The following is a 14588-nucleotide window of genomic DNA, read 5'->3' on the forward strand; positions in this document are numbered from 1 at the left end:
GGCACCCGCTCGACTGCGGTGGTCTGGAAGCCAGCCCACAGCGCGTCCGAGGTGTGCCTGCCCACGCGGATGCAGCACGGCCCAAACACTAACCCTCTGTGAACCCAGACGAAGGACACACACCTGTGTACTCACGGCACTCTTCCGGCACCTGCTCCCTAGGTTCCAGTTAGGGGACGCGGCACAGAACGGCTGATCGGAACATGCTCAGGCTGACGGGCCACGCCGTGCCTGGAGCCCCCCCGTCGCCGGACACAGCCCCACGTCGCAGCGCTGTGCATTGCTGGCAGCGGGAGCCACCGGTGCAGGTAGCTAGAACGACCCGGGCTACCGGCGCAGGGAGCTGATAAAAGGTCTTCAAACGAGTAAACGTTAGAAAAAACAAAAGCAAGACCCTGCAATCCACTCTGCTGCCCACCACCTACCATCACATCCCTCCCGTGCCAAACTCCTAAAGCACACTCTGGAAGCCACCCGAGCGCATCCACAAACGAGGTCTCTTCCCTCTCCCTCGGAACCCCAAACAAACAACATGGTTTCCAACCTCACCGTCAGCTCTTCTCCAAGGGCCCAGACGGGAGCCCGGTATCCGTTCCTGACTGCCCTTCCGCACCACCCCTCCCAGGTCTCGTCTCCCTCTCTCCCGGCACCTCTGCCCTCCTGCGAAAGCTCCCCACCTTTCCCTGCAGAGCACACCCACCCCCCTGGGGCGCCACCGAGGCCCCTCCCGCCTCCCAGGAAGCAGCACCTGGGACGCTGGACGGACGGAAGGCATCATCTCCCAGGGCTGCCGGCAGGCTCACGCTTCAATGACGGGGGGGGGAGACCCCATCCCTCCCGAATCTGTCCCCCACCTTGCCCTCACGCCTCGTATTTCAAACACGCCACGGCCTGGGACAACAAAATCCACCCAACGCTTCCGCCGCTGACCTCTGCCCGAGCCAGCCCCCCACCCCCAAGCAGGCTGCTCGAGGAGGTCCCGCCTCCCGGCGCCTCCCACAAAAGACCCCGCAGACAGTTGGGAGCTCTCGCTGCTGTTACCCTCACTCTCCGACCCTCACCAGACCCTAGGGCTTCTTCCCGCTTGCTGATTCTGACCCGACTTCCTCCCTCTTCCTCCTCCTCTCTCCCGCTGCACCTGGTCAGCCGGGGGGCCGCTCAGCTGGCCTCCCCCCAGCCCCTGCCTCTAGCCCCTCTGACGTGCAGCATCGTCTCCCTGTGACACTCTGCGGTTGAGCCCACTGATCCGGCAGGCCGAGCGTCCCCTTGGTCCCTCCCGAAGCCACAGGCGGCTGGGGCAGGAAGCCGGTCCTCCCTCATCCGCCCTGTATGACACTCTTCCAAAGAAGGTTCGTCCTCTCAGGGCCCGGCTCCAGCGCCTCGCATGGCCCTCCTCGGCTTCCCCTTCACCCAGGTTTCAAACCTTCCCCAGTCTGGCTCCAGCCTGCCTGCCCATACACGACCTCCTCTAATTCATCTGCCTCACAAACGCGTGCGAGGTCAAATACCACCCCCCCACCCCTGTTGCCGGACAGCCCTCGAGTCAAGTCAAAAGAACAGTATTTTGTGACACGAAATCATATGAAACTCAACTTCAGCGTCCCCAAAGAAAGCCTTATCGGAACCTGGCCACACCCAGCTGTTTGCATGTTGTCTACAGCTGCTTAGGGGCTGGGAGGGCTCGTCCGGCGCTGAACCTCTCACTTTAATATCAAACCACTGCAGTGTGCACCGGGCGGGAACCGCAAGGGCTGTGCTGGGCACGCGGGAGCCGCCCACAGGTACCGGTGAGCGAAGGGGTCCCGACGACCCTGTGAACACGCGATCCCGAACCTCGCGTCTCCAGTCCTTGGCTGGACAGCTACGTCCGTCCTTCAGCTACAGGACGGTACAAATCTTGGCTTGAATCATCTCATGGGGGACGAAAAGTCAAAAGGAAGCATTCACCCCTTGGAGAATGCAGCTCTAAGGCAGACTCTCTCCTATAAGTTGACCGACTTGAACCTCTGTCGTTTCGGTCAAGACAGACAACACTTAGAGGTGTGGAGATGGGGCAGACGGCACGGCCGATTTTTGTCCCTCCAGAGAAGAAAGCCATGTTTCAAAGAGATATTCTACTGGTTTGATCATCTACTGGGTGATCATATACCTAAATCCAGCTATGGCGCATTCTATGAGACTGAATTAAAGGTAAAATTAAACACTTAGAGTCCTTTTCCCATTGACGTATGTTCGTTCATACAAGAACTATCGGCCCTAAGATTGTAAGAATCCGTACCCGCTGCAAATTGTTTAAAATCATCTAATAGAATTTAAAATTCTCAATTAAGTATCATGAAGTAACAAACAGTACGCACACATTACAACACCGTGTAATAACAGAATCCATCGCCGTTTACAGTAAGGAGTGCGGGAGAAGTCACTTCCCTGGAGAGAACAAGAGGGTGTCTGAACCCTAAAAGCCTACATGGACGGCGGTCTGTGGCGTCCAGACCGGCCAGTTCCTCACAGCAGAAACACAAAGGCCATTGTGGCTTCTCGCATTTACAAGACACGTGTACTTTACAAGCACGGCCAGGCTTTTTCTTAGCAAGTTTACTAATTTCGAATACCTCTGAGTTCCTGGCCTGGTTCTAAAATTCCAAGATTCTGTGATGTAAGTTTACCACAAACAAAATTGTGACTTTATGCACATTTCTGTCAGTGAAATCAGCACCATATGAGCTTGACAAGAGTAAGAAGATGTGGGGCCTGCAAGGTAATGTGACAACAACAACTCCGTGTATTGAGTTCTAAGCACCATTATGAGCACTAGGGCATTTTTTTTCCAAGTTTATTTTTTGAGAGAGAGCGTGCGTGCACACACACGAGCTGGGGAGAGGCAGAGAGAGGGGGACAGAGGATCCTAGACGGGCTCCCACGCTGACAGCAGAGAGCCCGACGTGCGGCTCGAACTCACGAACCTCGAGATCATGACCTGAGCCGAAGTGGGACGCTTAACCGGCTGAGCCCCCCAGGCGCCCCAGCAGTAAGGCATTTTATCTTCACACCTGTTGGTGCAGGTCACTGTACCCCCATTTTACAGGTAGGCCCAGCCCTAAACGCTTCCCTTATGTTACAGGCATCATGAACAGTTATTAAGGGAAATGAGACCACAGGGCCCTGAAGAAGGGGGGCTGGAGGGGGGGCAGGAAGCAGAGTACTTTCACAGACACTCGTCTGTGCCCTGCTAACCGAGCCCGCCCGTTATCCATCGCTCACGTTTGCGCTTCCTCTCCGGTCAGTCCTTTGGCTACAGGACATTACAAATCTTGGCTTTAATCACCTCATGGGGAAAATCAAGTCAAAAACTTGGACACCGCAGCTCCTCTCCTTGTGACACACTCTGCCGCGGAGTCCATTGATCTGGCAAGCCGAGCGTCCCCCCCGGTCCCTCCCAAAGCCACCTGTCCATCATGAGCTCCCTCCAGAAACTGCCATCCTTGTATCGCCCGCCCGCCTCTCCTACTTCATGCGGCGTGCTATGAAGCCTGGGGAGGAAGGCGGACAGCAGTCCGAGGGTGAGGATACTACAGCGTCCTACTCTCCTCTCCCTACCTCGCAATTTCACAGAAACCAAACAAAACCACTAGCACGTGCCTAAATGTTAAGGGAATCTGTAACCCTAGCCAGGCAACATAAAAACAAAAGATGATTAACTCCCAACTTGAGCAGTCGTTAAAATAAGTAACAATGACAGATGGCAGAGGCAGGGACATTTCCAGAGGTTTCTGACCCACACAACCTGTCAAGCAAGCGCGACCCCTCCGAGGCAGGGCCGATAACCAAGGAGAACTATTCACAGGATCCGGAACGGAAAACAGACCAAAGCCTGAGGAGACTGGCCAGGTTGTGTCATAGACACTGGCTGACCCAAGCACAGCCCTCACGAGGGCTCGGTGGAGGCAGACGCATCCCACGCCACCATCACCGTGGGGGCCAAGAATCTGTTTACACTCTTGGTACTAGATACAGCATCCTGGCACTGTTTTCCTTAAGATCAGAGTTCTCGATGTGTAACTGAGGACAAAACAAAGAAGGAAAGGAACTGTACTTAGAACCCCAGAATCAACTGGATCGGGTCTAAGACAGAAACAAAAGTCCATGCAATCAAAACGTCCATGTAAAGCATGTATCCTAATTTTTTGAAACTCACATCTGTAGTCACATGTCTGAATCAAACTAGGATGCCTTCCCACTACTGCTCAAGAACACCAGGAAGCCTGTGTGAGACGCGAGGAGTTTGGATTTTAGGCTGCAAACAGCACTAGGCCCTGAAACTTGGTGAATGCTGGGCTAACGGCTTCACAAGTGCTCAGATCTGCCCTCCACACCACCCTCCTCCTCTGCAGGAGACATTCAAGAGTCTGCCCTGAGCCAAACAACCAGGACAAGGTGATCTGGGTCTCAGACCCCAACACTCCCCCTCCTCGAAACCAGCCCACACAACATAAGGCAATCCTATTAGCAACAGAGCCAAAATACATCTTTGGGGAGGACTGTCCCACCTATGTCGGAAGAAGTGCTACATGGAACCCAAAACTCCAATCCAGACAGGCGCGGGGGAACCCAGTAACTGGAACGCCAGTCACAAATGTGGACAGGGACAGCAACATAGGAGCCAGGAACTGCTTGCTACATGCTAAGACAATTCCAAATGAAACTTATTTTTAAATGTTAAGAAAATCTACTTGCTACACTAAAAAAATTTTACTTTGATTAAAGAAACGTGACATAATTTAGCTGCCTTTCAGAAACGTTTTCACCCTGGGCCATTAACCTGACTTTCAGGAGGGGAGGATGAGGGGGGCGGGACGAATTTCAATTCAGAAACCCAAAATATTTATGCTCTGATTAAACACACACACACACACACAGATCCAGCCCTGAGTAGGTACTCCTGTAAAGTAACCCTTAACGTGCCCAATAGGGCTATATATACTTGAGGGCAACCTTAGGTAATTTAACCTTTTTAAAAATAACTCTAGCAAATGATACCATGTAAGGTCAGGTTCATTTTGGACTCACAATTCTAGCACGTTCTAATCACAGCTCATTTACACTTGGAACTAATGACCTGAGTGGACTTTTGAAAGAGCTATGCATTCGGCCTCTCGGCTGAGTCTCCCACTCCTCTCTCAATAGAAGGGCAGAAGGAAAGGATTATTCAAAGTGACTTTTGTCAGCAATAAATTTGCACTTCTGATTTTATTAAACTTGCAGTTTGTGAGGAGGGTGGGCCTAATTTATAATTACATGGGCCAGGGCAAATATTCTTGGGGAAAAAGATTCATCAAAGTGCATGCAAGAATCCCTTTTTCTTTTGCTATCAAGGACATTATTGGGATGACTAGTAAAACCTGAATTAGATCTGTTGCTCAGATAAGAGATGTATCAACGTTAAATTCCAAATTTTAATAATCATGTTGTGGTTGTATGAAAGAATATCCCTGGTTTTTAGGAAACAGCCACATAAGTGGTTGAGTAAGAGGACATCATTATCTTACTCTGTACAGAAAAAAATACACACATATAGAGCTGTAGTGAGGAGAGGTGATAAAGCAAATACAGAACAGTAACATCCGAGAAGACTGTTATAATTCTTTGTACTATTCCTGCAACGTCTAAGCCTGAAAACACCCAGTCCCTAAGATGTGCCGAGGCTTTTGCTCTCCAAAGAAAGGCAGTGAGGACAGAAGATTCTCATCTGAAGGTGACTTTGTCATCGCTGTATTTCCGAAAGGCTGCCACCCGATCCTTCCTTTCCAAGTAGACTTTTCTAAAATGAACTAAAAGCATCTGACCTACACTCTCAGTGCCTTCAGCAGATGAATGAGACGGCTTGGAGGACTTCTTCCAGATCACCCCAAAGTCTCGAGGTCTGCACTCGAGAGCAAGGCGCTCCCAGGGAACAGCACAGCAATCTGTAAGATGAGGACAGTGCGTGAACAGCACCTGGCACCGGCTGAAGTATTCCTATCATCTGTTACTGAACCCCCAGCTTTGACTTATTTCTCCAACTTGCATTAGCACTTTTAAGTCTAGAGCTTGGAGATTCACAAACTGTAGCCCACAGGCCAAATCCTGCGTTTTTGTAGATAAATTTTACTGGAAAACAGCGACACCCATTCTGGCCTCCACCCTCCAAGGGAAAAGCTGAGCAGTTGTGACAAGAGACCCCAAAGCCAAAAAAAATTTATTTAATCTGGGCCTTTACAGAAAAAGTTTCCTGACTTCTGCCCTAGAGCTCCCAAGTGTTTAGTGACATTTGTGGAATCTTTAGAATCTCGAAACTGCCTTGAGACTGCGGGGTAAGGAAATCAGGAACTATTCCTGCAGAAGAGTAATCTTGACCTTCTGGAAGAGGGGCCTGCGCGACCACAGGACGGTTCGGTTGCCTTCAGGTCTCGGTGATCTTGCTGCTCCAACTCCTGTTAGCTGTAAGGAGTGACTTCTGATTCACATTATGGTGGATCCAGAGAAATCCCAACGAGGTACAGCAGGCCGAGTTCTTGAATGGTCCCCAGAACTCAAGACGCAAATCTAACCGCACTTTTTATTAGCAGCTATGCTTGAAGGGAACCCCAAGCGGTATTCATCTGCTTTCATCATACGTCACCCCGTCAGCTTTTCTCCTAGCATAGCATGATTGCAATTTTACATAAATTTAAACTGCACAAATCTAAAATAACCTATTAAACCCTCACTTTGCAAAAAACGTGAACATTTTTTGCAGCCACTTTTAGCAGGTAAACAGGACGCTCAGCTTTCTTTGTCCAATTCTGTTTAAAAACACACGGGGTGTGAATTAACACGGCTTCGGCATCTTCAGGGAAGCATTCCGGCATAAAAGGCAGCCTAATGCAGCACCTTGCTCCCGAGGACCATCCCTGGCTCCTGCCGACGAGTCCACAGGATGGTGTGGCAGCAGACAGGCGCACCCCAGCCATCTACCTGCCGATGGATCACAGGGCCGAACCGCGGTGACAGCAGGAACCAAAGCGTGGGTCCACGGTTCCTGATCTGTCTTTGACGTGAAGGTGCCCGAGGCTCTGGCCACACCCACCGGACCCAACTGCCACCCAGGGAGTCCAGCAGTACACACACATCAAGTTTTCACTGCCAGTGTCATCCAAACCCCTTTCTAGAAAGTTCAGAAAGGTTAAGCCACGCTTCAAGTTATTTGGTGATTTTCTACCTTGTGAAAAAAAGGAAAAAAATCACTACAGACCACAAGCAGCAGTTTTTGAAGCTCAGAATACAAATCTTTATTACTAAACAGTTTGTCAGTACAGGCTTCTGGCCACAGTTGCTTGATTGGCTCAACGCATCCCAGGTCTCCTGACAGCATTCCCACCCGTGAGGGCAGTCCCTACCTGGGCCCCCGTCCAACCCGCCTGCACTTTCAGTGCCCTACGTACGCTCGACTATTTTATCTGCTAATACAAGATAATTTAGGACAAGGAAATGGTAGTCAATTTCCACATATACATTCATACCACCTATCTACTTTTTCAGGGACTCAGTTAAAACATGTTCTCATCTCTGCCTTCCCTGGCCCTTCCTGTTGGATATTCGTCTTCCACGCTTCTGCACTGTAAGCGACCTGACCTCCTGGGGTATTCTGGGGCACCATGGAGGTAGATGGCCCAAAACATTCAATTATATTGGACACTTCTTGACCGTGGGTAGAAGTGAAAGGTACAGAAAAGTTAATTCAATATAGGAATCGATTTCACGTGATGTCACTCTATTTTGGACGTACCGTCCGCGTGTGGCTTAAGAAGTTCATGCTCCCATCACAATTTAACTCAAGAACAATCACAGGTTTCAAGGGATGGGAGGCTCCAGGTGCTGCCCCCAGGCTCTGCTTCCTCTTAAAGAGGCACACACCGATGCTCTATGATGAGGATGCCACACCTCACCACTGCACTGGGGGGTGAGGAGTCCAGAACTTCCTCCAGGGGGGGCAGTCCGGCCACAGCCCTGGACAACGGACAGAGCCAAAAAGGTGAGGCAGGTAGCATAAAGTTGAATTATCAGCTGAAGCTCTAACATGTAACTGGTTTCACAACATGCACAAGATGAAAATGGGAAACCTAAACGTTATTTGATCGCTACCCTGAAAAGCAGGCAGGACGGGACTGCCGTTTCCAATTCTTGTGGACGCGCTAAATGAGCTCCAGGCACTGGCCCCCAGCAAGAAAACAAGGGTAGCTTTTTAGGAGCAAACTGCAGGGCGCTGGGGCCCGGTCCCCCAGGTCACGAATGAACCCTGCGGTGGGCTCTGTGCTGGCAGTGCGGAACCTGCTTGAGGTTCTCTCCCCTTCTGCCTCTCTGGCCCTCCCCACTCACGTGCACATGTGCACTCTCTCAAAATAAACTTCACCAAAATAAAAAAAAAAAGAGAGAAAGAGAGACAGAGCAAATTGCAACGAGATCCCACTCAGTATTTTGCTCTCAAATTCCCTAAAACTCCCCCACAGCCCCAAAAGTGAACATTTCAGAATGCTTCAAAGTCCTTCCAATGAACAATCCATTACATGATGTTTTTATGACCATCATATACGTGAAGTCAGAGAACACAACAATGATCTTTATTTACCTGTTATAGGGAGGACTTTTTAAATCTTTATCTGAGACAGTCTCACCAAAAACCTCAATGTGTATTTTCCCCCAGGAGCTTCTTCAAAATGAGAAAAATGTTTGTTTTCCAGATTATAAATAGCTAAACTGGTAAAGTTACACGCACATTTTAAAGTCAGTCTTGTGGGTTGTGTATTTAATGGTACCGCTAATGTTTTCAGAATTTATACAGTGTAGGTGAAGATCACAGGAAAAATGAAGACTAATACTCTATGCTGGGTGTTTTATCAATAAACCATTAACATAAACTCACCTAGGACCTGTGCCTGAAGCATCCATTTACCAATCCACAAAACGGGACTGTGGTGATCTCTTATTCCTTGGCACCCATCTAGGACAGGAAGTATTTCCGCAGCGTCAAAGTGCATATACCACACCTGCCATCTTTGCAAATGCAAATTCTAAGTCTTTCCCGGATTTTCGAGACCTGGACGCTTCTGAGGAGCAACAGTTAAGATTTTGGTGACTGTCTCTCAATCTGGGTTCACATGACCGCACTATGGGCACGCATTTCTGTCTCAGTGCAGGACACAGTATGTCTTATTACTGGTTAAGGTGGTATCTGTCAGGTTTTTCCACCGTGAAGTTACCATTTTTCCCTTTGTGATATATAAACCTCTTGGGAGAGATACTTGGGGCTATGTAAGTATCACAGATTGGAGGACACTTCAGGAGACATGACAACTAAATGCAGAGTGGGATCCTGGATTAGATCCTGAAACAGAAAAAGGACATTAATGGAAAACTGATGAAATTCAGTTAGGTCTGTAATTTAGTCAATAGTGTTGTGCTAATGCTAAGGTTCTGATTTTTAAGGACACTTGATTATGTAAGAAGTCAGCGTTATGGCAAGTGGGTGACAGGAAGAGGGAAGCGCTCTGAACTATTCCCCCAACTTTTTTTTAACTGTAAATTTACTTCAAAGTTAAAAGTTTACAAAGTTGCAGATTCTGATTCCATGTATGCTGGGGGCCTGAGAGTGTGCATTTCTCCCAAACACCTAGAGATGGCAAGGTCACTGATCCACGGACCACTTCACATGGGCCTCGCTGGGCCCTGACAAATGCAGCTGATGTATTTCACCGTGCACAACTTTCAAAGGACAATCGACTAAAATGCGTTGAAGACTACGCTTTAGGGGCGCCTGGGTGACTCAGTCAGTTGAGCGCCAAACTCTGATTTTGGTTCTGGTCATGATCAGGTAGTGGGATTGAGCCCTTGGGATTCTCTCTCTCCTTTCTGCTCCTTCCCTGCTCGTTCTCTCTCCCTGTCTCAATATAAATAAATAAAACATGGGGCGGGGGGGGGGGGCAGGGAATAAAAATATTTTGAAAAAATACTGTTAAAAGATTACACTTCAAGTACAGTAATCACTGTTTAACTGGAGGCAAACCCTTAAACTCGGGCATGCTTAAGTGCTATCTTTGTACGAGGACATGGTGTGAGAAGCCGGTGCGACGTGCCAAGACCGAAAGAAGAGTATGAAATCACAACCTTTTGTCTATGGTTGGCCTTCCCCAGCTGAGCCTGGCACTCCTCCAAGGCTGCAGAGCCAGAACCTCCAGCAGGAACGCACCACGTCCGCCCACACTGCAGCGCGGAGATGGCCATGGGGACAATGAGTAGGCCACCCATTCCACTGACAGAAGGCACCCATTACCAAGGCCACAGGGAGGCAGGAGAGCAGAGTGACAAGAATGGGCTCTGGAATTCCTGCTCACAGTGAGAACGAGCCACAATGTGATCTCTGCTCATCCCATTAAAATGACTTTTAATCGCATATAATAAACCCACAAGAAAGAAGACACGGGCAAGGTATTTTGCCAATTTATGGGAGACTGAAAGGATCTAGGAGGACAAAGGAAACCACAACCTGGAGCACATAGGAATGGGTATGGCCAGAGGAGGGCTCTAAGCCTGTGGCAGGCCAGGACACTCGGCGAAGCAAGGGCTGAGCCTGCTCACAGAAGTGGGATCCCTGCACGGAAAAGCTATACAAGAGTCCTCCCTAGACCAGGGGGAGCAGCCCCACATCAAAGGGGTCTTTCTTAAGCTGTAAGACGCAGAGGAAAAGTCTCTGGATTCTGGCACTCAAAGTCCCACACAGTAACAAGTTCCCGATCACCTGAGGGGAGACCCGCACATTTTCAAAACCAGCCCCACAGACTCAGCTCTCTGCCTTTCTCTGGCCTTAGACAACAATAATTACCAATATTTAAGGAGTATTTGCCATATGAAGTATGAAACCGGTATTTTTAAAAAGATGATGGCGACAGTGACACTAGAATAAGAAATCAGAGAATAAAAGAAATGAAAAAAAATCCTTACTGGTCTCCTTAAAGTCGAGAAGATAATGCATTCACAAAACAATAAACTGTGGAGGGGAAAAAACGGAATAAGCTCTTCGAAATTTTCAGTTGTGTTAATAAAAAATTTAAAAGATTGGGCCCTCTCCCAGAAATGAGAATAAAATGACAAAGGAAGAGGAGAAAGAGATTCAAGGGATCAATCCAAGATGTCCACCATCAAACTAATAAGAACTCCTGAAAGAGTAAAAGCAGAAACAATTCTCAAATAAATACAAAGAGAATTTCCCAGAGCTGAAAGGCAAGCCCCCAGAGGCACAGAGCACTCAAAGTGGGACTCCACATCCTGGGGCACTTTGAAAATGCCCCTAACACCAAAGAGGATCCTAAAGAGTTACCCAAAAGGAATAAGGCTACTTGGCAGAAGGTTCTCATTGAAATGATGAAGAAAGCCATAATTACACATGGAATCTTGAACAAACTCAGATGTATAATACAGGACAATATCGGCAGTACACTTGTCACTGGCCTACAGAGTAATCAATCCAGATCAGAAAAAGAGGACAGAGACCTGGGGAGAAGACGGGACATTGGAGAGATCTGGCATGCTTTAAAATTTAAGACAAAGAATCATGGGAACAGCAAATGCAAAAATACCAAAAAAAAAAAAAAAAAAAAAAAAAAAAAAAAAGCCATTACCAACAACAGAAAAAACAAAAGACTGCAGGAGAGAGAAAATGCACCACTCGGCCTTGAAGCAAACAGTATTTGTACAGTCATAAACAATTGAACACAGTTAATTCAGGGGGTAGAAAAAATGGCATCTGACCCGAAAAGCGAAATCATCTATCATAACAGAAAGTCGACAATGTGTAAAACTAATAAACTACCAACTTTCGCTTCAGAGCTATGGAAACCTTCCAGAAGGAACATTAAAAAGATTTCTTTGAGGAGACAAACCGAAAGGCTGGACAGGGGACTGCTGCTTCTCAATGTTCAAGTTTTTCACCGACATTTTACTGTGTATAGGACTTTGGTTAAAATATCAGATATACGCAGATATATATGTATATATTAAAACTCGAACCTCAGACAGACTGAGTTCAAAGCCTTGGCTCTGTGTGTCCTGGACGAGTCTCTTAACCTCTGTGGGCCTCCGCCACCTCACCGGATCGCTGGGACAAGAGACACTGGAAATGATTAGCAGTCCCAGCCACAGCACATAACCCACAAACGGCAGCCATTTCTGAAAACTTAAAGCCAACGGACGTGGTCAGCATCCAACATCACGAGAACGTACTCTTAACTGCGAGACGAGGAGAAAATGGGAGCCAGACATACAGAAAGAACTAGCCTCGCGGGCGGTTTGGGGGTTTCTGCTACCACCGGGCGTCTGTACCCCGGGGCGGTCCCAAGGGCTGGATCTCGAATGGCCGGGTGACCTACTTTCTGACCGCCTGCTCCCCCGCTTCCGCAGGACCACCTGACTACCCCCAAGTTCGCTCCCGTCTCCCGAACGGCCAGTCGCAAGTGTGCCCGAGAAGGGGCCGGCCCCTCCCACCGACCACCTTCCCCGGGCGCCGCCGCACCAACGCCGCCGGGCCCGGGAGCGCCTTCCGGGGCGGCACAGGTAATTCCGAACGGGCCGCCAAGAGCCACTCCGGTCGAACAGACCCAAAGCCGGGCAAAGTCTCGGTCCTCAGACGCCCACAGGCGTGGGCAGCTCTTCCGGGAGCACTCAGGTCTTCAGTGAAAACCCGGCCCCGCGTGAAGGCGGCGTCTCCAAGGTGCTCACACGGTGCAGGTGGGACCGGCATCCGAGGCCGCACTTCCGAAGGGCCACACCAAACAGGCGGGGGGGGAACCGAACCCCTAAATCTTCCCTCGCGGACGACCCCCCCCCCCGCTCCGGGAGCCCTCGGCCGAGCGGGGGCGTGCGCTCTCGCTCGCCGGTGCCCCAGGGCACACGCCGGCCCGGAGACCGGCCTGACAGCGGCCACCGGCGCCGGGCTCGCTCGCGGCGCCGTCTCCCCTCGTCCCCGCCAAGCGGCAGGGGCGGCCCCGCCACCGCGCGCGGCCGCGGGCGCCCGGTCCCCCGCCCGTCCCACCGGCGCGGCGCGCGGCACCCCGGGGGGAGCGAGGCTCGCGCGCGGCCCCACGCCCGGCCCGCCGCCGGGAGCGCCGCCGGGGCCAGGGGGCGGGGGAAGGGCGGGCTCGCGGCGGGCGGCGAGGAGAGGCTGACGGGGGCGGAGGGCCCGCGGCGGGGAAGCAGCAGGAACCGGGAAGGGGGAGCGGAGGGCGCCGACAGGGCCGAGGGCGGCGGGCCGTTGGCCGGCCGCGCAGGGCGTCCCGGGCGGGGGCGGCGGGCGCGGCGGCCGGAGGAGGGCGCAGGGAGGAGGGAGGAGGGGAGATCTCGCTCTCGCTCTCGCTCTCGCCCCGCGGGAAGGGGGAGGTGGAGACGCGACCGGCTGCGGGAGCTGCAATTACCGTGTGGGCTGCGGAATTCTCGTGGTGTTTGTCGGGGAGATGCGATAATGGCGTCCGTCCTCGCGAGAGAAGCCGCCGCTCTGCGCAGGCGCCGCGAGTCCCTCCCCGCGGCCCTCCGCCCGGCACCGTCTGCGCACGCTCCCTAAGCGGGGCGCGCCGGGCGCAGGGACGGGGCGAGGGGGTGGGGCCTGCCGCTCGGAGCCTCCCGCGCGCGCTTTCGCCCGTGCCGACGACCGCCGAGCATGCGCACGCGTCCTCCTGCCGCGCCCTAGTTTGGGCCTCTGAGGGTCCTTACCTCCTCAGCGTAAGCTCCGTCTCCGCGTTAGCCCAGTGGGAAGCTGCGTCGGTGGACCGTGAGAGGAATTTACATTTTTCTCTGAGGCCGAATGAATAGGAATCAGTTCTCCCCTCGACGACTACATATCCCAGAGGGCCGTGCGCGACCCGCTAGCGGTGCTTTCTGGGAATCGTAGTCCCTGCGTGTGCGCTCTGCCTGCCGGTACTTGTAGTCTCTCCGTACTCGGGTCTCCCGTCAGGGGCCGCGCCCGCGGCTGCTGGGACTTGTAGTTGAGACGCGGGGGTCGCGGCCGCTGCCGCTGGGGAGGCGCGCCCCCAGGTAATAGGAGGTGCCCCGGGCTCCCCGGCGTCCGTCCACACCTCCCGGCGCTCACGAATGGAAAAACGTGTGTGTGGTTATGTGGCATATGTACCGTATGTAACTAATGTGTTACCGTACGAGACGTGCGTCAGTAATGTATAGGCTATCTTATGGACGAGCACGAATTCGGTGTGTGGACGTGTTCCACGCATGTAGCATAAATGCACGCTTGTTGGCACTCGTGGGAAGAAATCACTGAACTGTAGACAATCCCCAGAAACGATTCCTGCTGACTGCCATCAGCATTGCGCCTCACGTGGGCTGGGGTTCCCATTGCTTTTCCTTCTTCTCTCTACTCGCCTCTGTTTTCCGAGTTGTTTACGACGAGCAAGAACAAGGCTGTGGAGCTATTTTCATTTGGGAAAGAAAACGCTTCCCTGCAAGTTTCCTGCCCACTTCCCTTTTTTCCAGGGACAAAAAGCCCAATTCAAGGCAGGAACGCGCCGTGTGAC

At 51.5% G+C, this 14588-nt stretch overlaps 1 protein-coding gene across 4 annotated transcripts in view; it reads right to left on the reverse strand.

Moving 5' to 3' along the window:
• LOC115502058 (BTG3 associated nuclear protein) overlaps positions 1–13554 on the reverse strand; it is a 114333-nt gene extending 100779 nt beyond the window's left edge. For 2 of the 4 annotated variants that reach the window (XM_030297234.2, XM_030297233.2), the window contains exon 1: positions 13479–13554. The gene's annotated coding sequence lies outside the window, so the exon portion shown is untranslated. The remainder of the gene's footprint in view (positions 1–13478) is intronic. The other 2 variants (XM_030297232.2, XM_030297230.2) reach the window with 1 other exon arrangement.
• Positions 13555–14588: the final 1034 nt, after the last annotated feature.

This window comes from Lynx canadensis, chromosome E2 (assembly GCF_007474595.2).
Source record: "Lynx canadensis isolate LIC74 chromosome E2, mLynCan4.pri.v2, whole genome shotgun sequence".
Classification (NCBI taxonomy): Eukaryota; Metazoa; Chordata; class Mammalia; order Carnivora; family Felidae; genus Lynx; species Lynx canadensis.